The sequence below is a fragment of the Gorilla gorilla genome, chromosome 14 (assembly GCF_029281585.2).
Source record: "Gorilla gorilla gorilla isolate KB3781 chromosome 14, NHGRI_mGorGor1-v2.1_pri, whole genome shotgun sequence".
Classification (NCBI taxonomy): domain Eukaryota; kingdom Metazoa; phylum Chordata; class Mammalia; order Primates; family Hominidae; genus Gorilla; species Gorilla gorilla.
In genome coordinates, this window is record NC_073238.2 from 102,851,076 (window position 1) to 102,876,253 (window position 25,178).

At 39.8% G+C, this 25,178-nt stretch overlaps 1 long non-coding RNA gene across 1 annotated transcript in view; it reads left to right on the forward strand.

Moving 5' to 3' along the window:
• The first annotated feature begins 5,452 nt into the window (after nt 1-5,452).
• Nucleotides 5,453-25,178, forward strand: part of LOC109029394 (uncharacterized) — a 91,882-nt gene continuing 72,156 nt past the window's right edge. The window contains exon 1 of the long non-coding RNA XR_002008452.3: nt 5,453-5,685. This is a non-coding gene — a long non-coding RNA (uncharacterized lncRNA). The remainder of the gene's footprint in view (nt 5,686-25,178) is intronic.

Genomic DNA, 25,178 nt, shown 5'->3' on the forward strand with positions numbered 1-25,178 from the left:
TTGGAGTGATCTAGAAATTGATTCCTCACCTGACAAAAGGCTTTCTTTGTAAAATCCCAACCAGTGAAACTGACCTCTTCCTGAAGGTGAGCTGGTTTAGGTCAAATGGGTGCATCTCATAGGCTCCAGTCTTACGTCTGAGTTACTAATTAATGTTCCTTTAATCTTCAAAATGATAATGATAAATGTTGATAGAGAACCGCTTTTCTAAGAAAGATCTGAATATTGGCCTTACTCTGCTCCCATTCGAAAAATTTAGATAAGCACGTGATTTCAAAAGACAGGATTTTGGCTTGGTTTACACTGCGGAATGAGGGGAAATTCTTCGACATTTATCATTTAAAACATTTTCCAGTGTTATTTGGAGACAGTCTTGATAAATCTTAGGTTCACTTCCTGAGTAAAATAAATTGTCAGATTTTAGGTGACAAAAAACATGGTACCTGTCTTCTAAAACAGCAGGAATACTTGTTGGCTTTGGGCACTTTTAAACAAGTTCCTAGTGCTGTAAAGGTGTATTTGGAAAGTAGATGACACTGAGAGGAAAGAGCTATATTGGTTAGTGGATCTTATCCCAAGGAAAATACCACCCCCCTCTCTACCTCATGTGCAGTGGGCAGGGATGGGTCCATCGGGCTTTCTTGCTTGTTTGGCTTGCTGCAGTTGGATTCCCTATCTGCTGGCATTTTGTTAATTGCTCTTCCACTATTTAGTTGCCTTGTCACAGTTCTGGTGAGCACAGTGATGGGAGCCTATGAGTCTTGGTTCCTTACTATGTGTGTTACCCAGGGTTTCCATACAAATTACTATAAACTAGGTTGCTTAAAACAACAGAAATATATTACCTCCCAGTGTTGGCAACTAGAAGTCCAAAATTAAGGTGTCAGCAGGTCTCTCTTTCTCTAAAGGCTCTGGGAGAATCCTTCCTTGCCTCTTCTTAGCTTCTGCTTGTTGTTGTCCTTGCTAATCCTTGGTGCTCCTTCACTTGTAGATGGATCACTCCAATCCCTGCCTTCATTGTCACATGACTGTCTTCTGTGCATGTGCTGTTGTCTTATAGTGATCCAGGTGTTAAAGAGAAAATTATTCATAACACTTCTTGAAGACAGTAACGCTAACCTTATGGAAGGGCGGGGGGCATAGCAATAGCTATAGGGACCACTACGATGAGGTCTTATAGTTGGGGAAGAAAGACTGAACTCAACTTTGACTCCAGGAAGAAGTGGGGATTTATAACCAAGGGGCAGAGTGAGGGTCAGTAGATGGAAAATCATTAAAAGGGAATGTCAAAGATAAAAGGTTTCTGGCTAAATAGACTTGATATTACTGAAGACAGGCTAGAGTGATAAGATAGCAAGGGTGATCAGGTACCCAGATCAGGAACGTCTTTGCTTTTGTAAACTGATTTATCAGCATTCTTGCATAAACTTTATTCTACAAGGACAGAGAGGGAAACCCAAGGTTGAGTCTACTCAAGCAGGAGACTCAGAGAAACCTAATGTTTGTTCAAAGGTCTGTGTTACCAGTCATATTAGATTAGTATCCATAATTACCTAATCTTAACTTGATTCCATCTGCAAACACCCTATTTCCAAATAAAGTCATAATTCACAGGTATCTGGAGTTAGAATATCAACGTATTTTTGGTAGAAATAATTCAACTCATAAAATTTACCATTGCATTTCTGTGTGCTCTGATCTGGCAAGCAGCTTTGCACTTTTGTTTCCCTACCAATTTGTAGCCCTTGTATACCCCTTAAAAAGGCTGTAAAGACTGGCCACCTGATTTACGTAAGAAATAAAAAATAAGGTCTCTATGCCAACCTTCAGCCAGTAACTCAAATACACTGCTTTGTTTGTTTGTTTGTTTTTTAATGTACACAAATGCAAGAAGGAAGTGGTATGTTATGCTGCTACCTCTTTATTTTATAACCTAATTCTTGAACTTACCTGATAGCACTTTTCTGGAGAGCTCAAGGTACTTTCCATATGCTGTTTTATTTATCTATATGATTTAAAGCAGGGCCAGCAGCTACTTTTATTTCTCTTTACATATTTAAAATCTGTGCTTGTTAGTATTTAAATATTTATCTTAACATATTTCAAAATGGTTCTTGTTAGTAGAGATTCGCTTTACATGTTTTATCTGCCTGCAGCCTTGTTTTCAGGGGCAATCTCAGTTTTTAGCATGAAATCTCTGTAAATCTTCATATAGAAAGAAAAATAAATTTTACACTAGAAAAGCCAATATCCATCCAGTAAACATGCTGTTGTCTTGGGATCATAGCATAGAAAGTATTTTCCACTCAGTCACAGGACTGCCTTAACACCCAAATGCTTTTTTCATTTATCTATTTTTATGAGGTTTTGGTTACTATCTAATAAGCGTTGTCCATTTCCTTTATCTTGACAATTTTCTGAGTAATTTTTTGAAATCTCTTTTGAAAAAAATTAAATTATTTTATATTCTAAATGACTTAGGACTTATATATCTTGATTTTTAATAGAGTTAAACTCTCTGGTATGTATCACATCTTGTCTTCTCATCTAGTCTTTATTTGAATGCTGTTGGAGCTAAACATCATCATCCCGATGGCAGGAGTAAGTAAAGAGAAAATTTGACAGAGGGGACAAGATCACTGATTTTAGGGAGAAAATGATTACCTTCCTTTTAATATATATATATATTAAATAGGATAGATTTAGATGTACAAAAAATCATGAAGTTAGTACACAGAGTTCCCACATACTCCATATACAGTTTCCCTTATTATTATTATTTTACATTAGTACAGTATATTTATCACGAGTGCAACAATCAATATTCATATGTGATTGTTAACCAGATCTCATACTTTATTCAAATTTTCTTAGTTTTTACCTAATGTTCTTCATGTGTTACAGGATATCACCCAGGATACTACATTACACTGAGTTGTCATATGTCCTTAGGCTGCTCTATACTGTGACAGTTTCCTCTTTCACATTTAGTTATATATCTCTTTATTCCTTGGCACTGTCCTAGACACTTTACATATATTATCTCATGATTCTCAGAGTAAATAAGAGAAGTGGAATTAGCTCTGTTTGGTACTAGAAAATTAAACAATTTGTCCAACATTACATTATTATTGAATGATGAAACCAAGAATGAAACTCAGGCTTCTGGGTTTCTATAATCCATGCTCTTGTCCTACTCTTTGTATCTGTAGCACCTAGCACTGTACCTGCTGCGTTTGCATGAGTTTTTATGTCTGAACTATATTTCACTCAACCGATTTCTTAACCCTGAGACTATTAATATCACCTTTGTTGTAGGGGCTGTTCTGTGATTGTAGGATGTTTAATAGCATCCCTGGCCCCTACTCACTAGATGCTGGGAGTACTCTCACCTTTCCGCCCATTCTCCACCAGTTTCCCAGTTATAATAACCAAAATTGTCTCCAGACTTTGTCAAACGTGCTATAGTGGGTGAATAGTTCTTTAAAAATGTTTTTAGTAGATTGCAATAATCTATAACTAACATGTATTGGATAATCTTTTGTACCAAGTTGAAATAATCTATAAGGCAACTAATTAAATTGAATTTTTAAAAACTATGGAAACATTTGAAAGAAATGCATTAGATTATTGTTTCTTAAATCCCTAGCCCACTGCTTCTTACTTCTTAAACTTTTGGAAAGTTTTTGCGGAACGACATGGACCATTTGAATTTTATTTTTTCAGCCTAGTCTAAAGACCTAGAATGAAAAGAAAATGATCAAATATTCATTTAGATATATTGTGTTTTAGTAATTCTGGGTTTGTTTACCTTACATTGGGGACCAATTTTGTAATGTGTATATTGATCTACTTTGAATGATTTGAATATATTCTCACTATTAGAAGTGATTATAGAAAAATATGTTTTTACCCTTAAGTAGTTTTCACAGCAGGGCCATAATTGATGCTCACTGTATGGATGATGGCTGATAATGATTATCCCCTTGTAACTTTTGAATAAATGTAATTTACTTGATGTATCTGCTTTATGACTTGATTTTTAGGGAATTATTATAATAGTTGATTATTTACTGTGCATCCTTAGAGACAGAGATGATTTTAATAGTATTGCAAATGTTAGTGTTTGATACTGTTTCATTATAGAAGTTTAACTCGTACAAATTTTTTTGATTGAGTTCAGATGTGTAGGAACGTCTTTGCTTTTGAAAAAAATAGCTATTGTTTTCAAGTAAAAAAAAAAGAGTCTGCTTAAAAAGTGAATGTTAACTATCCTAGAATTCTATAGTGCTTAAGAGCATGTGTATCAGCTACAGATCTTGCTGTAACAATGTCTAAGCTTCTTGTTGGGCCACTTTGCTAAAGCTTTGTATCTGATGGGATCCAATTTGTCTGTATGCTTTATTTCTTACTTATATGTCTGCCCCCTTTTATTGATTGTTCATATCTAAATGGAGAAAACTATAATTTCAGTCTCTGCAATCCTAAAACCATTAACTTATACCCAAAACTAATCTTAAACATAGTGTTGAACATTTGTATTTGTTGAAGAAACAATTCTCCAATGGTGAAGTCTCCAGTGTTATCACAGCTAAATATAAGACTCTGATTCCTTGGACATGATATTCAAAAAATACTTTACCAGGTAGAAATGCACCAGCATTAGGATGTAGATAGTTAGAGATTTTAAAGGGTGAGTTTTCCTGATCATACGCAAGTGTGATTTGAAGACAAGCTGAAGTTTACATTCTGATTGCTAGATTTATCTAAAATGTAAAATGAATTCTTTATTCTCTTGAATCCTGCTAAGAAATAACACATAACCTTATCGGGCCATGTTTTCTTGTACCCATATTCAATTTGTTATGGAAACACCAGGGGTTTGGTCTAGGTCCTGCTGTTAGCTGCCTAGGAAGCCAGTCACTGACACAATGAGTATTGCCAAGAAAGAAGGCTGTAATCAGGTGCTGCAGTTCAGGAGATGGGATAACAGTCTCAAATCCATCTCCCTGAACAACTAAAATTAGGGGTTTATATAGCAGGGAAGAAATGTAACTATGTGTGGGAAAATAGGAGCTAGAAAGGGGTAAGGAAGCAATCGTGATGAATGATGTATCTGCCATCTCAATGTCTGCATGTGGTGATCTGGTGAGTTTCACTCCTTTGATACTGTGAGAGGCCTGAGGGTCATTTCATAAGGAAGGAGCTCAGATAAAACAAATGTAAGTTTTAAGCTGTAAGACCAGAAGGGTCAATTTCTATGTTTACTAAATAAATAAATAAATAAAAAATAAACAAAAAATACTGTCTTGGAAGTGTTGAGTTTGTTTCAATTTCAACTCTTATTTGGTCTTAGATGCTTACAAGTAAGTAGCCTTCAGCCAACATGTGGGGAATCTGTGTTCATCTGGTAAAGTCAGCATTGAAACCAAAACCAAAACAAAAAACAAACAAAAACAGGTTACCTGAGTAGGTTTTGGCAGCCTGTGTATTTGTCACATCGAAGGCTCATTATTTACTAAAGTATCTGTATGAACATGATCTAGTTTGCACTTGTGGTGGTGGTGGTAAAGGAGACATATACGAAGATTTAATTGTTGGTAATTATAGTGAGAACAGAGGAGACTTGAAATTGCTGAACTGTCTCATGCCTGGAGGACTCTGGAAACATTGTGTGGCATGCAGGTATGTATTGTTCTGTACTATTATGTTCTTAAATTATTTGTAGTGTTATTCAGTCTGAAAAATTTCCTAATTTCCAAATATATGCAACAGTTTAATATGGGAAAATTTATTCTGTACCTTTAAATTCCCCTGTGAAAATTAGCTTTTTCCATGTCATTAAGACTTTATATTTTTTCTCATTTTTACCCCTTTCAGTTGTCTTAGTGATCTCAAATTAATAAGTGTCTCAGCCTTGTCTAAGGATTTCTATGATAACCTACTTGTAGCTTAGGTATTAACATTAAAAATGAGCTCTATAAATAATATCACTGGCCTGTTTCTATGAGTTTCAATCTTGCCTGTTTTGTTTTTTTTTTTTTTTCCTGTCTTATTTCTTCTACTTGTGTACTATAGCAGGTATTTTAATATCAGTTTTTGGTATCCAACCTTATTTTAGGATGGTAACTATCCTAAAATAAATATTAAATATTTTTAAATAGCTTGGTTGAGAGTTCATACATCTCAGATTCATTTTATTTCTTCTAATATCTTCTACTCTGTTAAAGTCATTTTACATAACCCAAGTCTCCAATGAGAAGTTAACATAAAAACTATATGGTGGCTGACTTCTAATGTTTAAGTATTATAAAAAGTTACTACGTATTTTCTAGGTAGGTGACAGAAGTGTTTTGGACTGAATGTTTGTGTCTCTGCACAATTTACATATTGAAGACTGAACTCGCAGTGTGGCTGTATTTGGAGATGAGGCCATTAAAGAAGTAATTAAGTTAAACGGGATCATAAATGTGGAGCCCTGATCTGATAAGAATAGTGTCCTTATAAGAAGAGATATCAGATCATCCCCCCACTCTCAGTGGGTGAGCCAAAGAAAGGTGCTCTGTGGGAACATAGTGAGAAGGCAAATCTACAAGCCAGTAAGAGAACCCTCACCAGAAACCAAATTGGCTAAAATCTTAATCTTGGACTTCCCAGCCTCCAGAACTTTGAGAAAATAAAATTCTGTTGTTTTAGCCACTCATTATATGGTACTTTGTTATTGCATCCCAAGGAAGACCAATACGTGAGGGCAAGTTTGTTTATCTCACTGAGCCTTAAGTTTCTCCAAATAAGACTGTTAATAACTGTTTCACAGAAAAGTTCATTACATTAAATGAGAAAAGACCAAGTCTATCACATTGTATTACTCAAATGTTAGCTATTATTAAGAAAATAATAAAATGAAGACTGGAGCATGCACTGAATGCATTTAAATCTCACTTATAACCTCCGGTATTGATATGGGAGTGCTGGGAGGGGAAGAGCGTTGTCCCTTTAAAAGATACAGAAGGGAGGAAGGGAAGTGCTGGGGAGAGGAGGGTGTGGTCCCTGGCTAGGGCTCTACCCCACAGATCTAGGTGAGAAGAGGCATTTTTGTTTTCCTACCCAAATGTTGCATTTCCCAAGACCACCTTGGCCTGCCATGCCGCCATTCTGTGCCTATAAAAACCCGAGACCCTAACAAGGCAGAGATAGAAACAGCTAGACATTGAGAGAAACACATCGGCAGGGGAACACACAAGTGGCTAGACATTGAGAGGAATGCATTGACAGGTACCTGGATGCTGGCAGGCCATTGACCGGCAGAATGACCCGGAGTTTGGTTGGGGCAGTTGGAGGAACGCTTGGCCGCTGAGCGGCCGGACTTCAGGGGAAAACCATCTCCCTCTGGCTCCCCCATCTGGATGAGAGCTACTTTCACTCAATAAAACCTTCTACTCATTCTTCAAGCCCACGTGTGATTTGATTATTCCAGTACACCAAGGCAAGAACTCAGGATACAGAAAGCCTTCTGTCCTCATGACAAGGTAGAGGGTCCAAGTGAGCTGCTTAACACAAGCCACCTACGGATGGCTAAACTAAAAGAGCAGCCTCTAACACATGCCCACTGGGGCTTCAGGAGCTGTAAACATTCACCCTTAGACACCGCCGTGGGGTCGCAGCCTCACAGCCTGCCTGTCTGTATGCTCCCCTTGAGGTTTGAGCAGCTGGGCACTGAAGAAGCCAGCCACGCCCACATCGCACACCCTGTGAGGGGGACAAGGGAACTTTTATCGTTTCAGTATTTTAAAAAATTAAGTTAGTTGCTAACTAACAGTTATTGTGGCTGAAGGTAGTACTATCCTGTTCCTGGGTTTTGGACACCAGGGATGACCTGGATTAGTTTTGAGATCTTATCAAACGCCACCCCTGGCTCTTTTTAGTAGAAACTAAATGCCGTATCAGTTGTAAACTTACTTTCAACTCGGTTTCTAGTTAAGTTCGCCATAATTCAGTTCTTAAAACTGATGCAGGGCATGAAAGCCCCAGGTGGAGCTTAGCTCACAAGATTTCTTGGCTTTGCCCAGGAAAGAATTCAAGGGCAAGCCAGAGGCAGAAAAAAACAGCCTTATTGAAGAGGCAGTGTTACAGCTCCAGTGGTGTTACAGGTCTGTGACTGCTCCTGCAGAGCGGGGCTACCCTGTAGGCAGAGATGCATAGCAGCTCAGGAGAGTTTTGCAGTCATATGTAATCTGCATGTACTTAAAAGTGGATATAAAGGGTGGTTAGGTAAAGGGTAGTAACTTTTGGGTCATTGGCTCATTGCCATGGAAAGGGGTGGTAACTCCCAGGGGTTGCCCTGGCAATGATAAATTGACATAGCACACTGGTGGCAGTGTCTGACTGACACTCATATTTCTGCCAATTCATCCTCAGTCTGGCCTGGTGTCCAAGCCCCATCTCTGGAGTCTAGTTCTGCCACCTACCTCATTCTCCCTCAGAGATTAGATTCTCCTTAATCTTAAGGGGCTGCAGAAAGGTGGAGGTCCATGGGCATACATCCTGCCCAGCACTGGAGGAGTAAGAATCTCTGGATACCTGATCTAAGGGGCCCAGAGGCAGGATGGTTTTAATTCTTCAGGTCAGTAGATGTGATGGTTTGGAAGCTTCTTGCAAGCATTGTTTTTACCTGAAACTGTTTAATCTAGAAGACACAAATTTTACTAAGAAGTTAAACAAGAAAGAACCAAAACTTAGTAACAACAAGATAGCTGTCAAAAGATCTTAGGAGTGGTAAAAACCAGGTGAGACTTGGGAAGACACTTTTGATAGCTGACTGGCTATATTTGGGATCAGTGCCATGGTTATGACTATGTAACTAGGTAGCTTGGTCACAGATCTTTTGAATGCTAATCTCACCTTGTCCGGAGCTTTTAATATATGTGCAGCAGATTTTGTTAATAACTACACAGACTCCGCCATGTTCAGCTAGTAAATAAACCAGTGTAGTCTGTTATTGAGAACTACATTTGCCAGAATCTAAAGACTCTTGAGTTCCCTTTAATGCCTGACCTGTGCCAGTGGCTCAGGCTTCCAGGGTTTGAGTCAAGTTCCTTAGGGTTAACTCATGGTAGGCAAAGCTGCTTCAGGGTACTGCTAGTCCTATCACTGCCCAGGTTCCTGACAGAACTAATCCTATTGCTTGCTTACTTCTGGTATTTTTGTGTCTTATGGGATTATAGACAGTGACCTCTGGAGGGGCAAGGGTGGCCAACATATATTCACTTCTGCTCCAAGTTTTTGATATACAAGGGAAAGCTACTACTAAGAGAACAGGTGATTCTCTATGGAGTTGGGAGCAGTTACAGGCTGTGACATCTTCCCATTTATTGCCACAAACAAAAATAAGCCGAGTTGGGACACAAAAGCTCTATAGGTTGTGATGTTTATTCTTTACTGCCAAGTTGGGTCTATAGAGATGTTTTTCTCCCATTCTAATGGGGTGGTCAGACAATCTTCGTTTTCTAGAAGGTGTAGTACTCCCACCTTCCCAAACTAGGCAACTGTTTTTTTCTTGTGTTTTCTGGTCCGGAGGAAGGCACCACATATGGTCTCCTTGCTGACAAGTGGAATCTCATTTACCTTGCTGCAGCCTTGGGAACTTGGCAACTGAAGTTGGATGAGAGCACTGAAGGGAAGCTTCCACTTTTGTGTCATTAATGCAATAGTGGGTTAAAAAGGTAGAATGATTAGTGCACTGGAGATAGGGATACCCAGCTTTCCACATCCAGGAAATAGTGGTGGTGTTGGTGGGGTGTTCAGGTGGAGTCCATTAAGTGGGGAAGAGTTCCATTTAACAAGTAGAACTTTGGATATTTCGGGATTGCTATGGTTAGTTAGGATGTCTGGGGGAATGGTCATGATATTTTCCAGATAAACCAGAAGATAAAATTCTGTATCCTGGGAATGTTGATGATAAAACTGACAAATAAGATGATTCCCTGATGCAATAATTGTTGAAATATTTACTATAGAGTTATGTCCCCACCCATACTGGATCATGGTAATTGGGAGAACGAACAAGATGAACAGTGACAACATGGTTTTAAGATGGGCCTTAGTGTGGCTTCTACACCCAACAAGGACAAAGGAGGTGTTTCCCTTGAGATTAGCTAAAGCTACAGAAAAGAAGTATTACACTCAGGAAGAAGAGAAAAACTAAAGTTCCTATTCCCACCCACAGTATCACGTTACCACTTCTGGCTGAATGTTGATGTTTTAAAAATAGGTAGCCAAGGTCTTCCGAAGGCTCACAGCTGTAGGTTTTGGTGCCCTCCTTTTGTGCCTGTGACTCCTAAGAAACAGGTTTAATCCTGGACAAATATACCCAACTAGTTATTCCCTGAAATTTAATAGCAGTGGGGGTACTCAACAAAACCTGAAAAGGACCCTTCCATTTCGGTTGTAATTGATCTTTAGGAGATCCTTCTTTCCAAGTTTTTAGCAAGACTAAGTCTCCTGATTGAATAGAAGAGCTTTTTCTTCCTTTGCAGGGAATGCAGTATTTTATTTTTATATGGGAAAGCTTTCAGAACATTGCCTATGTTCTAAAGGGGAGGGAAAAGGTTTGTAGAGCTAGTTACTACAAGCCAATACCACAGCAGCTAAATCCAGAATCAATGGAGAAGTCAGTTTTAGAACCTCATTTCCTGACTCCTAGTTTTTGGCTCCCTCACTGCTCTAAATGGGTTCAAGAGGCAATGAGTGTCCACCCACTTCTACTCTTGTCCAGCCCAGAACATCCAACTGGCTACAATTCCCCTGACTCCAAGTCCCCCAGCCAGGGTTTGCAGGTATTACTGAGGGATACAAAGAACCTAGGGTAGGCAGCACACTACTGTAGCACAGGCACAGGACAAAATAAAAGCTTGGCCATCAACACTACGTCTGGCACACTCTTACTAAAAGGGGGAATATAAAACAAAAACCATAGATCAAAAGGAATGGAGTTGGGCAGGTACCCATTAGTCACCAGAACCCTTTTAAGCAACATACAAGTCAAAAACCAAAAGCCAAAATAATGGCACACATCAAGGAAAACAATGAGCATAGAATTAAGCTATATTGGGAGAAAACAGTGGTCTCATAGACTAAGACAAAACAGTTTAGCATCAGGCCATAGCAGCAGTCATAATTAGAGGAGAAAAGCTCACAGGAGCTGACAGAAATGCTAAAGGAAAGAGTTCCATGAATCTGAGAAGCTCTTACATAGATTGTGTGATTGAAAGTCAACATTTCTAGTAATTTAGCAAATTAATACCTTAAGAAAATTTGTTTCTGATATATAGACCGATTTGTAGAATGTCAACCACAATTTTCTTTTATCATAGCAATTTTAATTATACACAAAATTTCTTTCATAAATTGCCCTTTATGAACTGTATCATAACTTACGCAGATGATCTACAACATTCTTGAACTTTGGACTTGTCCTATACTACCTCTTTCTTAACCAGCAATTTCACTCTAGGACAATAATTTACTACAGAAGATCCCTCCTCATATTAAATTATTCTTTCTTTATATACTTCCTTGCAAAACAATACATTTTCTATCCATTACATTCTTTATATCTCCTTTCTCTACTTACTGGCTCTCTCACATTTTCAGCCTCCCTTTTAATAACTTCTGAATTAGACAAAAAAAAAATTCCCATTAAAGAAAACAGTTCTTTGGCATATTTTATATAAACCCAAGTAAGAATTAGCTCTGAAGTGTCCATCAGACACTGGCATTCTATAGATGAGAACCATTCTACCATTTTAATATTTAAAACCATTTTAAGAACCACACAGTAATTTCATTATTTATGCATCTATTCCATTTACATGTATTTGACTTTTTCACTTTTAACAGTTTTATCTAGACCACCTCTAAGAACCAGTATACTATGCACAGCTAGTCACCATTTAAAGCCATTTGAAACATTTAAAGCCTATGAAAAATAGTTGATTTACCTACGTAAAAATCTTAAGGTTAAATTTCAGAAGAAATAACATTCTCTTCAAACTAATAAGCTTTGACTATTCTTATTTATGAGCGCTCTTCTGTTTATAAGCCAATTTGATAGCATGCTGGATATGCCGTATATCACAATACCTGTATATACACCTAAACGAGCACATTAAATAAAATGACCTATACAAGACAAATGGATTCAAATTATTTACATAATTGAGACCTGTTTACCTGGTCAAATTTTGTTTGCCACAATAAATATAGAAAACATGAAGAGGCAGGGAAAGGGATCCCAGGGCATCAAATAAACAAGGGAGGGGGCAAACTGCATTGCTCAAGGGGAGACCCCAGAGTTGCCAAGCGACAGAGAGCTCATCCAGCAATGGAGATATTGAAGAAAAATATTTGGGCAGCTGTTTGCCTGCCACTGTAGGAAGCTGTCTGCTGGGTCAAAGGTCTAAGACTCTCAGTAAGCTTACTTGTTCAAGGCAGCTTGTTGGGGCTAGTGGAAGAAGGTTAACTCTAGTACTGATGGGACACTATTTTTCCTCTCTCTCACCAGAGACAGTTAGGACATTCTCATTGTCAATGGCCGTCTTGCTCACAGTAGGCCCACTAATTTTGATCTGGGGGTCAGTGAGTTGGTGGCTCTTGTCTGGGCATCCCAGACACCAATTTCATGACATTTTCTTAAGATGGGTAACCTTCAGTGGGGAAGGTGCATAAAACAACTGTTATCATTTATACTTTTTGGCTATTTCTTTTGGTCTTTTTGTTTTTTTCTCTTTTGCCTTGTCCCTACTGTTGTGAACTTTAACGACTACATTTAAAAGTTGTCTCATAGGGGTATGAAGTCTCGTGGTTGCTTTTGGGAGCTTCCTCCTAATGTCAGGGGCAGATTGAATAATGTATACCCAGGTGAGCTTGCCCTTCTGCAGAGTCAGGGTCTGTGTTAGTGTATTTCCTTAATGCCTCAACCAAATGACCCTGAAAGAAAGTGGGATTTTCATCTTTGCCCTGAGTTATTTCTCTAACCTCGTCATAACTGACTGGCTTAATCACACAGTTTTTCTCTTGCTTTTTTTTTCACAGCATATCAAACATAATATTTGTAAGTCATGACAAGTTAAACCAAAGGACATGATCAACTTAACAAACTCCTCAGAAAAGCTTTCTGGATTCTCTGAAAACTCCAAATTTTTTCTTTTGTAAAGCCAAATTAGACATGGAAAATGGCTCATAGACTCTAAGTGTTCTCTCACTTCCATTAGCTACCTCCCACAACGGAAACAGGTTTGACAGAGCTGATATGGGGCTCCAGTCCTGGTGGTACTGGTTGGGCTTACTTTCTTAGGCAGCGGGGTTATAGGCTAGGGATAGTTGGATAAGGGAGAGGTGTGCCTGATGACCGTGAGGTGGAATCCTGTATTAAAGAACTGTCAGGAAACCGTCAGAAATGGGAAACTAAGGAGACCCTGGGGAGGGCGTAGCTATTCTAGGGGGAACAACTAGGAATGGATCCACTGGGAATGGCTTTTTGGTGCCTGCAAGTATTGTAAGCCAGCAAAGGACCATAAAACCCTGCACATGAGGAACCTCTTCCCATTTCTCTTCTTTTAAACAAAATAAGTCTAATTGTAAAATATCATTATAACATGTAAAACTATGTTTAGGCAAAATCCATTCGTTTGCCAATATGTATTCAACCAAGACATTATTGCAGTAGTGAATGAGTTTCTTCTTCTTTTAGCCAAATTTGAATTTGCTCCAATAGCCTAAAAAATACCTCACTGGTGAGTCCTCTGGGGTTCTCCCTGCTGTCCCCATGTTAGTAAGGATCCCTATGGAGGGTTTCAGTTAGACCAAGTTTAGCAAATGCCTACTTATTTTCCCTTTTACTTTCCCACTTTCTATAAATAGCAAGATGTTACAAAAGCAGATTATTAGCTTCACATGGGCAGTTGGATGTTAAGCCTAAATTCCACAGACAGCAGCGGGTTATGCAGAGAGAGGGGCTAAGCAAATGGTGACTGTGGAAGGGAGGATGGGAAGAGTAAATAGCATTGCCCAAGGGGAGACCTCAGAGGCCCTGACTTGCCAGGGAACTTGCCCAGTAGTGGAGACACTGAAAAAAACATATTCAGGTGACCACCTTTCTGCCACTGTAGGTGGCTGTCTGTCAGGCCAGGGGCCTGGAAACTCCCAATTTCTTTAACCAAGAGAGTCTTGAGCAAGGCAGTTGTAAGACAGCACACAGGAAGAGGCTAACAACTGGCTATTAGGAAAATAATATTTCTAACTTTGGGGCAGAAAAGGCAAGATCAATATTCCCCTGGAGGAGAGGCTATAATCCACAATCCTAGAGGGAATGTCAATACCTAATCCACAGAGCATCTGGTGGGGTGGAGGTGACCAAAATACCCATGCTGGAAACTTGGAGTACCCAAGCTTCAGCCAATGAGGATTCCCTCACCAAACACCGAAAACCCTGGGGCACCCAGGGAGCAGCCAACAGTGAACCTAACACCAAGTTGGAGTCACAGAACAATGTGACTCTGGCATTCCAGGGTCAACACAAAGGGGTCCTCACATAACCAAGTGTCCTGCCTTAATTGTCTACACACAATTAGCAGAAAGTTAAGAGAAAACATAAGACTGCACACATTTTGGGACTGAAAATAAAATGACTGATGGAACTAATATGGTTTAGCTCTGTCTCCCCACCCAAATCTCATCTCAAATTTTAATCGCCACGTATTGTAGGAGGAGGCTGGTAGGAAGTGATTGAATCATGAGGACAGATGTTCCCTTTCCTGTTCTCATGATACTGAGTGAGTTCTCACAAGATCCGGTTGTTTGAAAGTGTGTGGCACTTCCCCCTTCACTCACTCTCTCTCCTGCTTCACCAAGGCAAGACATGCTTATTTCCCCTTTTCCTCCCACCGTGAGTGTAAGTTTCCTGAGGACTCCAAGTCATGCTTTTGGTTGTGTCTGCAGAACTGTAGTCAATTAAGCCTCTTTTCTTAATAAATTACCCAGTCTTAAGTAGTTCTTTATAGCAGTGTAAGAAGGGACTAATACAGGGACAATACAATGGGGTCAGAAAAGGACCAGGAGAAGGGGTGACAAGAACATGATTTGGGAAACTCAAACAATCAGGGATGCCTAACTAATCACCTAGCTGACAGCTTTTATTTTATTCCCTAGTTCTCCTGATACTATGGAGTGGGGGCAGAAGGGAGACTCACTCATTCAGCAGACATAAATGGCATTGACTGATCTTCCATGTGAAGATCTCTCCAGGGTACCACAACTTGGGTGGCCTCAGCACCTCTGCCATGGTGGGAAGGGCCTGCACTGGACAGTAACCCATCCTGGTCAGAGAGGCAGGTGTCACATGAGGCAGATGGAACTATGGCCACCCCAGGTGTCAGATGGCACTATGGCCACCCTGACCAGCCACCCAGTGGGGCTCAGCTGTCTCAGTTAGAGGAATCTGCATGGATGGTAACCCACTGGACTGCTAGTCAGAGAGGCAAGTGTCACGCGAGACAGAGGGCCCTATGGCTGCCCCACCAGTGGGCTCAGCTGCTGTGGTGGGAGAGACCTGTACAGGTCTGTAACCCACTGGGCTGCCTGTCAGAGAGGTGGGTGTCACAGGAGGCAGATGGTACTATGGCCACTTGCCTGTTTGATTTGTTCCACTGTTTGCCAGGGTAAATGATGGCTCTGAAGAGAGCCTTTGGGTAGTGTTAGAGCTCAGGTGATATAGCCCTGATTCTCTGTCTCTCCACTCCTTGCCTTGCCAACTGCTGCCCTGCCAACTGCTATCCTGCTGACCACTACCCTTGCTGATCACTGACTGCCACTTCCCAGACGGCCATCCTGCACATCACTGTCCTTACAGGCTGCCACTCTTAGATCACCAATCACTGTCTTCTGTCTTCACCCTGCATCGGGAGTCAAGCTGGTGCAGGGCAGGCGAGCCCCAAAGTGGAGCTTAGTCCGTGAGGGTTCTTGGCTTTACCCAGGGGAGAATTCAAAGGCAAGCCAAAGGTAGAAGAAAACAGCATTACTAAAGAGGCAGTGTTACAGCTCCAGGGGTGTTAACAGCTACGTGACTGTTCTGCAGAGCAGTACTACCCTGTAGGCAGAGTGTAGCAGCTTAGGGCCGTTTTGCAGTCATACTTACACTCACTTTTAATTGCATGCAGATTAAGTGGTGGTTTATCCAGAAATTTTTAGGGAAGGGGTAGTCACTTTTGAGTCATTGGATTATTGCCATGGAATGAGGTGGTAACTCCTGGGTATTGCCACGGCAGTGGTAAATTGACACGGCACACTGGTGGGTGTGTCTGAATAAAAGCCGCTTTAGCCCTGGCCCTGTTTTAGCTGGTCCTCAATCTGAGCCCCACTTCTGGAGTTAAGTCCTGCCTCCTACCTCAAAACTGCTAACTTGCTTTTTGGAAGACTGGCAACAATTATTTTTCTTGTGTTATACTTGTTTATGAAGTATCTGCAATTTAAAAATATTATTATGATAATTAAAAAAACAAAATCCAACAACATAAAAAATTCTTGTTGATTATTTTAAGCTAAAATTATAGTAATGGGCAAGTGGTAAATTATCCATATGTTTTTGTATTGGAAATATACAAGTAGTAATGACTTTGTGTGCATGTTAGCAATTTTCACGGTAAAGATGTTTAAATTGCTAGTAGCTATGTAACAAAACTATGCTACAAGCGAATACACTTTAGTGGTTCCCTGCATTCCTTATATTTATTGCAATACAAAAGATAAATTCCAAATGACATACTTAAAATTTATGACTAGTGCATTAAGTGGAGTTTTAATATCCTTTAGCAACTTATCTATGCTTTCATCTTATGCATTCTATTTTCTCTGTAAAAGTAGGAAGGCAATTTCAAGTAGCAGTGTCTTTATCATAATTCCTCTCAATTCTTTATTATTATAATGGCATGTATTGTTTTTCTTTTTAGGTTAATTTAAGGGCAATGATAACTTTAATTTCTCTAGCAAAATATCCTGTAAATGAAGGAAGTAATATACTCAACAAAAATCAGAGCTTAAAAGTTTTTACACTGTAACTGTAACTTGAAACAGATAACCAAATTCTGACATACAAATAAAGGCATATTCTGCATTTTTTAAGACAACCACAAAGCTGATGATTAAGTCGTCTCAATTCTATCCGCTTACTAAAATCTATGTCCCATTTTCTTTTTATGTTTTTTTCTTTTCTTTGTAGTTTTGCCAAGTTTCAATTTACTACAGTGAGGAATTATATGATAGTAGCAACATTTTGAAACCTTATTTTATTTCTTTTTGTTTAGCTAAAATCTTGCTTCATTTCTATGCCTACCCTAACTTTGTAGTAGGTGATAATTTCTTATTCAGCAGAAGCCAAATTGTTAATTTACACTGTTTACGAAGTATTTAACCCGTAAGCCTGTATAAACAGGCAGCTAAAAACTGGTTTATTGGTAAAAAATACATATATAAGGCATTCACAAAACATATATATGTTAGTGCCTTCTAAATGCCTTGACATCATGTAGACCATGAGGTCAAATCCCAGTACTGCCTTTTACAATACAATGTTTGGAAATTTTGTTTTACCTCTATAAATCTGTTTTCCATCTCTCAAATAGAGATGATATCTACCTCATAGGGTTGCTATGAAGACTAAATAATTTATACAAGGCAAAAATAGAGTGCCTATGCATAACTGGTAACTGCTACAAGGTCTTACCTGTTTTGGCCCTGTCTTTACCCAAAGCCATACATCCATTACCTCTAGGATTTAACTTCCTACCATTTTCTCCCTTACTCTTACCACTCAGGCCCTGCTGGCTTCCCTCCTGTTGGGTCACCACAGACTCCCCTCTCTGAAGGCCCTTTCCTCCTTCTGTTTGTTGCCTAGATGTCTGCAGGACTGGCTTCTTCCTGTTAGTCAGATTTCTGTTTAGATATCACCTTATCAGAGTGGTCTTTTCTGACTTCTATCTAAAATATCTTTCTCTTTCTTACCTTACTTTATTTTCTTCCTAGTACTGATCTAACACATCTTTATTGATTTTTATTGTTTACATCCTTCCATAGAGTGAAAGTCCATAAAGAACAAGCGCTTTATTTTGTTCACGATTGTATCCTAGCACATGGAATATCATTTGTCATATAACAGGGATTATGCTTTTTAATAAACTGCTATTAATGTATTTGGAAAAGACCAAAAAACCTGTATTTGAAAATAGTTGCAGCCTTTATAGATTCGTGATACCTTACCAAGGCAGTATCAATTAGGCAAAAAACGGACCCTCTTCACCTTCCAGGTTTATGTATAGTAGATTGTTTTGGAGATATTGGCAGGATTTTGTCTGTGTTTGTGTGTTTTTAAATGTGATGCTGACTGGCCATGTTATTCTGTAAACAGTAAATGTAGCTAAAATCAGAATCTGGCAGTAATTTTGATAAAGTAGAGTGAATTTTTGTCTACTGCAAATTTTTTCTGTCCTAGAATTTTTGTTTGTTTCTATTAAACATAAAAGATAATCAACAAAATTTGGGTTATCTGTTTCAAGTTACCTACACTATAAAAATGTCAGTGAGTTTACATAAAGTGATTTGAGGATACAGAAATGTGGAAAGCAGTCAAGAGGAAGCTTGAGGGGCAGGTGGAAACCAGTGTGCAAAGCACTTTTTTTTTTTTTTTTTTTTTTTTTTTTTTTTTTTTTTGGAGACGGAGTTTCACTCCTGTTGCCCAGGCTGGAGTACAGTGACACGACCTTGGCTCACCACAACCTCCCCCTCCTGGGTTCAAGCGATTTTCCTGCCTCAGCCTCCCGTAGCTGGGATTACAAACATGTGCCACTACACCCGGCTAATTTTGTATTTTTAGTAGAGAAGGGATTTCTCCATGTTGGTCAGGCTGGTCTCGAACTCCAGACCTCAGGTGATCCGCACGCCTTGGCCTCCCAAAGTGCTGGGATTACAGGTGCGAGCCACCGCACCGGGCCAAAGCACTTTCTATGATACATTAAGGCTTTGGATTTTATTCTACAAATGTTGGGGAAGCCATAGACATAAAAGGATTTTTAGCCTAATGAGATTCTATTTGTAAAAAGCCATCCTGGCAGCAGTATGGACAGTCCACAGGGGAGAGCTAGTTAGGAGTATATTGCAATATTACAGTCTACAGAAGAGGAAGACTTGAAAAAATTAATAACATACTAATTATTGGCCTCTGCATATGTAACAGGAAGCTTACTGTTCTATTAAAATTTAAGTGACAGTTCTACTACCTAAATTGACATGTGAAGAAACTTTAAAATTATCTAAATTTTATAATTTGGAATCATCATCAGTGATGGCAATTACCTTAAAAAGCATCTTATTATGTACTTGATGCAGCTGATGCTGAGAGGTGACATGACCTACTTAACATAATACAGTTAAGTCATGACAGAGGTACTTGTCTTTATGGTCATGTGTGGGGTTTTCCAGAGAAACAGAATCAATAAGTTATGTGAAAGGGAATTTATTAGAGGAAATTCACATTGTTACAGAGGTGAAGAAAGCATCATGTTAGGCCATCCACAAGCTGGAAAACCAGAGAAGCAGTAGCATGGCTCAATCTGGAAACCTCAGAACCAGAGAAGCCAACAATGCAGCCCTTAATCTGAGGCCAACAGCCTGCAGGGAGCTGCTGGTGCAAACCCCAGAGTTCAGAAGCCAAATAACTTAGAGTCTATGTCCAAGAGCAGGAGGAGAAAAGGCTCTGGAAGACAGAGAGAGGGCAAAAAGAGAATTGCCCTTCTTCTGCCTGGCTGTCCCAGCCAGATCACCAGCCAATTGTATGGTGTCTGCCCACATCAAGGGTAGCTCTTTCTTTTAGTCTACTGACTCAAACAGCAATGTTCTCTGGAAACACTGCCACAGAAATATCCAGAAGCAGTGCTTAACCAGCATCTGTTACTCCAGCCAAATTGACACATAAAATTATCCATCACAAGTCCACCTCTTGTCAACATGACACCTGCATGCATCTTCGTAAAGCATAGTTAATTCTGAATAAAGCCAATGACAAGGTCATAATTACACCTAACACAATATAACTATCCTGTGTACAACCCAAAACATACCAATTCTTTTCCCAGAAGGAGGTAAAGTTCTTGAGTGAGGTTTACTTTTCTATTGACGTCCTATAACTTAAATATTAAGACATAAAGTTGACAATACTTAAGTAGTGATAAAAAGTCAGTAAGTCTTAAGTTCCTTTATAAACAAATAAGAGAAAAATCAAAGATATTTATTTAATACGTGTGTATAGATACACAAACATCTTAACAAAACAGTGAGGAAATACTTATTACAATTAAAGTCCTCATTTTTTTAACTGGCCATGTGATTGTAGCTTGTATTTGTAACCACTTTCTACTATCCATTCTATTTCCCCCTTTTCTTCAGCAAGCATCTCATCTGGTCATGGTTCTTTACCTGGTGAAGTGTCCCAAATCTTCATTCCTGAAGGGTCTGGGCCATTAGTTCTGCCTGGATTGGAGTATTGTTGTTTCCCATTGAACTGAGTTACAGGGCATGGTTATATTAAGAAACACTGTCAGGGATCTTCTGTGTTCCAGAGTTACTCTTCCTTATCTGCATTGTAGAGCAATGGTTCGATTTCCCCTTGGTTTCCTGAATCAATCACTCCAGCCAACAACATTACTTTCTTCTTAGGCTATTGGCTCAGAGGCATAGAGCCTGAAGTGACCTGTGGCAATCTTCCAGTTCAATGGAATAATTGTTGTTTTTCCTAGTGGGAGCTTTCCTCCCTCTGGAAGTAAGATCTCAAGGTTAGCAGAACATGTCATAGGGTCAGGAAGCAAAAATTTTACTAGTGGGTCCCTAGGGTTCATGGTGAGTGGTACCACTCCCATTTTCATCCCTTGATTCCTAGATCCTTGAATCCTCACTATGGGAGAGACAGCACCATATCTGGACAGCACCATATCTGATTCAGAGAATATAGAGCCATCTGGAGAACCTTGCTCCAGTCCTGCAAAGCATTGTCACCTCTCTGGTGCTTTAACTCTGACTTCAAAAGGCCTTTCTATCATTCTGTCAGGCCACCTGCTTCAGAGTGCTGGGGATCATGGTAAGACCGGTGAATTCCATGTGCATGAGACCATTCCTGCACCATTTTTTGCTGTAAAGTGAGTTTTTTGGCCAGAAACAATGCTGTGTGGGCTTCTGTGATGGTGGGTAAGTGTGCAGATAATAGTTTTGACTGAAACATTGTTTGCAAGGAAGGGAAATCCATTTCCAGAGTAAATGACTATTCCAGTGAGGACAAAATGCTTACTCCTTTCATGATGAAGTTGGTACAGTGTATTCAACCTGCCACCAGGTAGCTGGCTGATCACCCTAAGGAATAATGACATAGTCAGGGCTTAATGTTGGTCTCTGCTGCTGGCGGATTAGGCATTCAGTGATAGCCACTTCAGCTTTGGTGACTGGAAGTTCACATTGCTGAAGCCGTGCATGGCTTTCACCCCTGCAACTTTGGTCACTTTGTTCATAAGCCCATTGGGTAATGATTAGTGTGACCAAAGGAAGAGGCTAACTGGTAACCACAGAAGGGGTCATCCTATCTACTTGATTATTAAAAGTATTCTCTACTGAGGTCACCCTTTGGAGAGTTTTCCCATGAGATATAGGTACCTTTTGCCCACTCAGACTCTACATTACTCTTCCCAAATTTCTGTCACTAATTTCCCAATTATGTTATTTTCAAGTCCTTGACCATCCAGCCAAACCATAATTGCACATATGGCCATTTCTTCTTCCAAGCCAAGTGTGAAACCAGGTGCACTGGCCAAAATTTTGCCACTGAGAGTTCTCTTGACCAGTGTCCTTCAGGGATGTCTCATAATGGGGTTGCAGTGCTGGGTTTATCCATCTGTAAACCAGGCCCTAGTCTTCTTTACCTTTCTCAGCTGTTCCAATGACACCGTAGGTGCAGGCCGGGAAAAGAAGGCAGGGTATTATGGGAAGGAACCATGGGCATTTTGGCCACCTTTTCATGTAACTTGTGCCTTCAGGACCTGCTCAGAGTGCTGCTGTGCATGTCACCTTTATGGCCTGGTGGGTCATATGGCACCCAATGTATGATGGGCAGCTCAGGTCACATGGTATCTTGGTGGCCTGTGGTCAAGTTGTCAGTTTTATGAAGATCCAGTAGCAGGCCAAGATCTGTCTCTCAAAAGGAAAGTAGTTAACTCTAGACGATGGCAAGGACTTGCTCCAAAATCCTCTGCTGTGATTCACCTACAGTGCCATATGATCTAGCAGATATAATGGTACATGAGGTGTCAGTGACAGGCATGCTATTTATATCTGTCTGCCACTTACACTTCACTTACCATTGTATCTGCTAGATCATATGGCCCAAGTGGCAGATCACCTTTTACAGCAGCTTGGATCTATTGCTGAGCCTTCTCCTGTTTTGGATCTCACTCAAAACTAGGAGCTTTTGGATCACTTGATAAATGGGCTGGAGTAGCACACACAAATAAGGAATTTTTTGCTTCCAAAATCCAAATAGGCCCAGTAGGCACTGTGTCTTTTTCTTGGTTGTAGGAGGGGCCAGGTCCAACAACTTATATTTCACATTAGATGAGCTATCTGGACATGCCTCATGCCATGAGATTCCTAGAAATTTTACTGAAGTAAAAGACCTCTGAATTTTGTTAGCTGGACTTATTTCTCTACCCTCTGACACACAAATCTTTTACTAATAACTCCAGAGCAGTTGCTACTTTTTGCTCACTAGGTCTAATCAGCATAATGTCATTAATGTAATGGACCAGTGTGGTTCATTAATGTAATGGACCAGTGTGGTCCATTACTTCTTGTGGAAGGGAAAGGCAATCAAGGTCCCTGCAAACTAAATTATAACATAGGGCTGGAGAGTTGATATACTCTAAGATAGGACAAGTGAAGGTATATTTCTGGCCTTGCTGGCTGAAAGCAAACTGCTTCTGGTGGGCCTTATGAACAGGGATCGTGAGAAAGGCATTTGCCAGAACAATAGCTGCATATCAGTACCAGGAGACGTGTTAATTTGCCCAAACAATGAAACCACATCTGGTATAGCAGCTGCCATTGAAGTCGTCACTTGGTTGAGCTTACAATAGAGTTAGTGGGGATCATCATCCCATGTCATTCTAGTCCTTGGTGGTGGTACTAATCTCTGTCATCCCTTCAGGGGTGCAGTATTTTCAGTTTACTATTTTCTTAGGTAGAGTCTGCTCTAACACCTTCCATTTGGCTTTTCTCATCATAATATCCCTCATCTCCACACGTTAGGGAACCAGTGAGGGAATTCTGGCAGCTGATAAATACGTCTATTCCAATTATACATTCTGGAACTGTGGAAATGACCACAGGATAGGTTTGGAGACCCACTGTTCCAACTGTAAGCCATACTGGAACTAAAACTCCACTGATCACCTTACCTCCAAAAGCCCTTACCCTGATTGGAGGCCACAGTGATGTTTTCTGTGTTCTGGAATCAGTATGAATTCAGAGCCAGTGTCAAGAAGTCCTCAGAATGTCTGATTGTTTCCCTTTTTTCAATGCACAGTTACCTTGGTAAAATGCTGGAGGTCCCTTTGGGTGAGGATTTGGACAAAGATTAACAGTATAAATTTTCAGTATTGTACCCAGGACCTTCTTTAAGGACTTCCCTTTCATTTAGAGGTCTGCAAGCTGGCTCAAGCCTGGAAATTGATTGAAAGGCCATGATCTCTGTTATCCTTTGAGTTAGACTTTTGTTCACTTGAACTGGGAGTTTTCTGCTTACACAGATCAAGTAAGAATGCAGTAGGGTTCTCATCTGTTTCACTTCTAGTAACATTATGTTTATTAGCTAGCATCGTAAGTCTGAATGAATCAGAATATTTTAACTGTTCCTTTCCCTCTACTGTTTATTATGCTAACTATACCCACCTTGCCTTAGGTGGCTGAGTACTGCCACCTGGGCCCTGCTACCCAGAAATAAAATTACATCCACTAGATGTAAGCTTTCCAATTGAGTGACTGCAGTTCCGGTTGTAAAGTCTAGCATATAGAAAAGAGCAGTCACAGAGCGCTTAAAGGATGTTGGTAGTCTCCTCATCAATCTATTTCTCAAAGTATTGGTGAAAAGCATATCTTCTGAACTCTCCCAGTGTGGTTGGGTAGGTTTTATGTGACAAAGCTGCTCTAACATTCCAATCTCCGTAAGCCTTTGAATCCCTTTCCTTACATTAAAACAAGAGAGATCAGGCATCTTCATCTTACCCATGTTGGGCCACTTTTGATCCGCATTTTGGCTAAGCAACTAAAGTATTAGCATCTTTTTTGAACTCCCTGAGCTACAACATTAAATGCAGAATCTTTGCTTAGTGGGTCCATATCAATAAATTCAGCCTAATCCAATTTTATGTTTTTTTCCACCATTACTCACACTCTTAATATCCATTGCCACATAAGCTCCATGGATCTCTGAATGTATAAATTAGAAAACTTAAGTAGTTATTCTGGAGTGTAGCATACCTTCTTATGAATTATACTGTGAACCACACCTTTGAGTGTCTGCTGGGACTTGAGTGTAGTTATAGGTCTAGAAGCAAAAAGGGGTGGTGGAGATGGGTCCTGAAGAAAAGAAGCATTGTGTTGCTTGGTGAGTGAATTGGGAAGCCATTACCATTTCCCTAGGAAATGCACGGTTAATTCCCTCAGAAAGAAGTAGAAAGGCTAATACCACTGGGGATGGTATTAGAGGTGGGGAGGCTACTTCCTCTGGCAAAAAACACTAATAAAAAGTTAGAAGCCCAATGTCTGCCGCATCATAATTGTCCTCCCACACATCCTCATCCCAACAGGGTCCTATTGTTTCCCAAAGTTCTTGTTTAACAGTAGATACCCTGAGTGGTTGAAAGTTTGCCTTTCATTGTACATCAGCCAATTAATTGCATAATGAAGGCTTATGTTTGATTTGCAGCAATTTCAACCCTATGACTACAGGAGAGAAGATTCTTCTTCAGGGCATATTTAGAAGCTTTTAGGCTATTTATGCACATCTGGAGCCAATAATTTGAATCCCTGAGCTC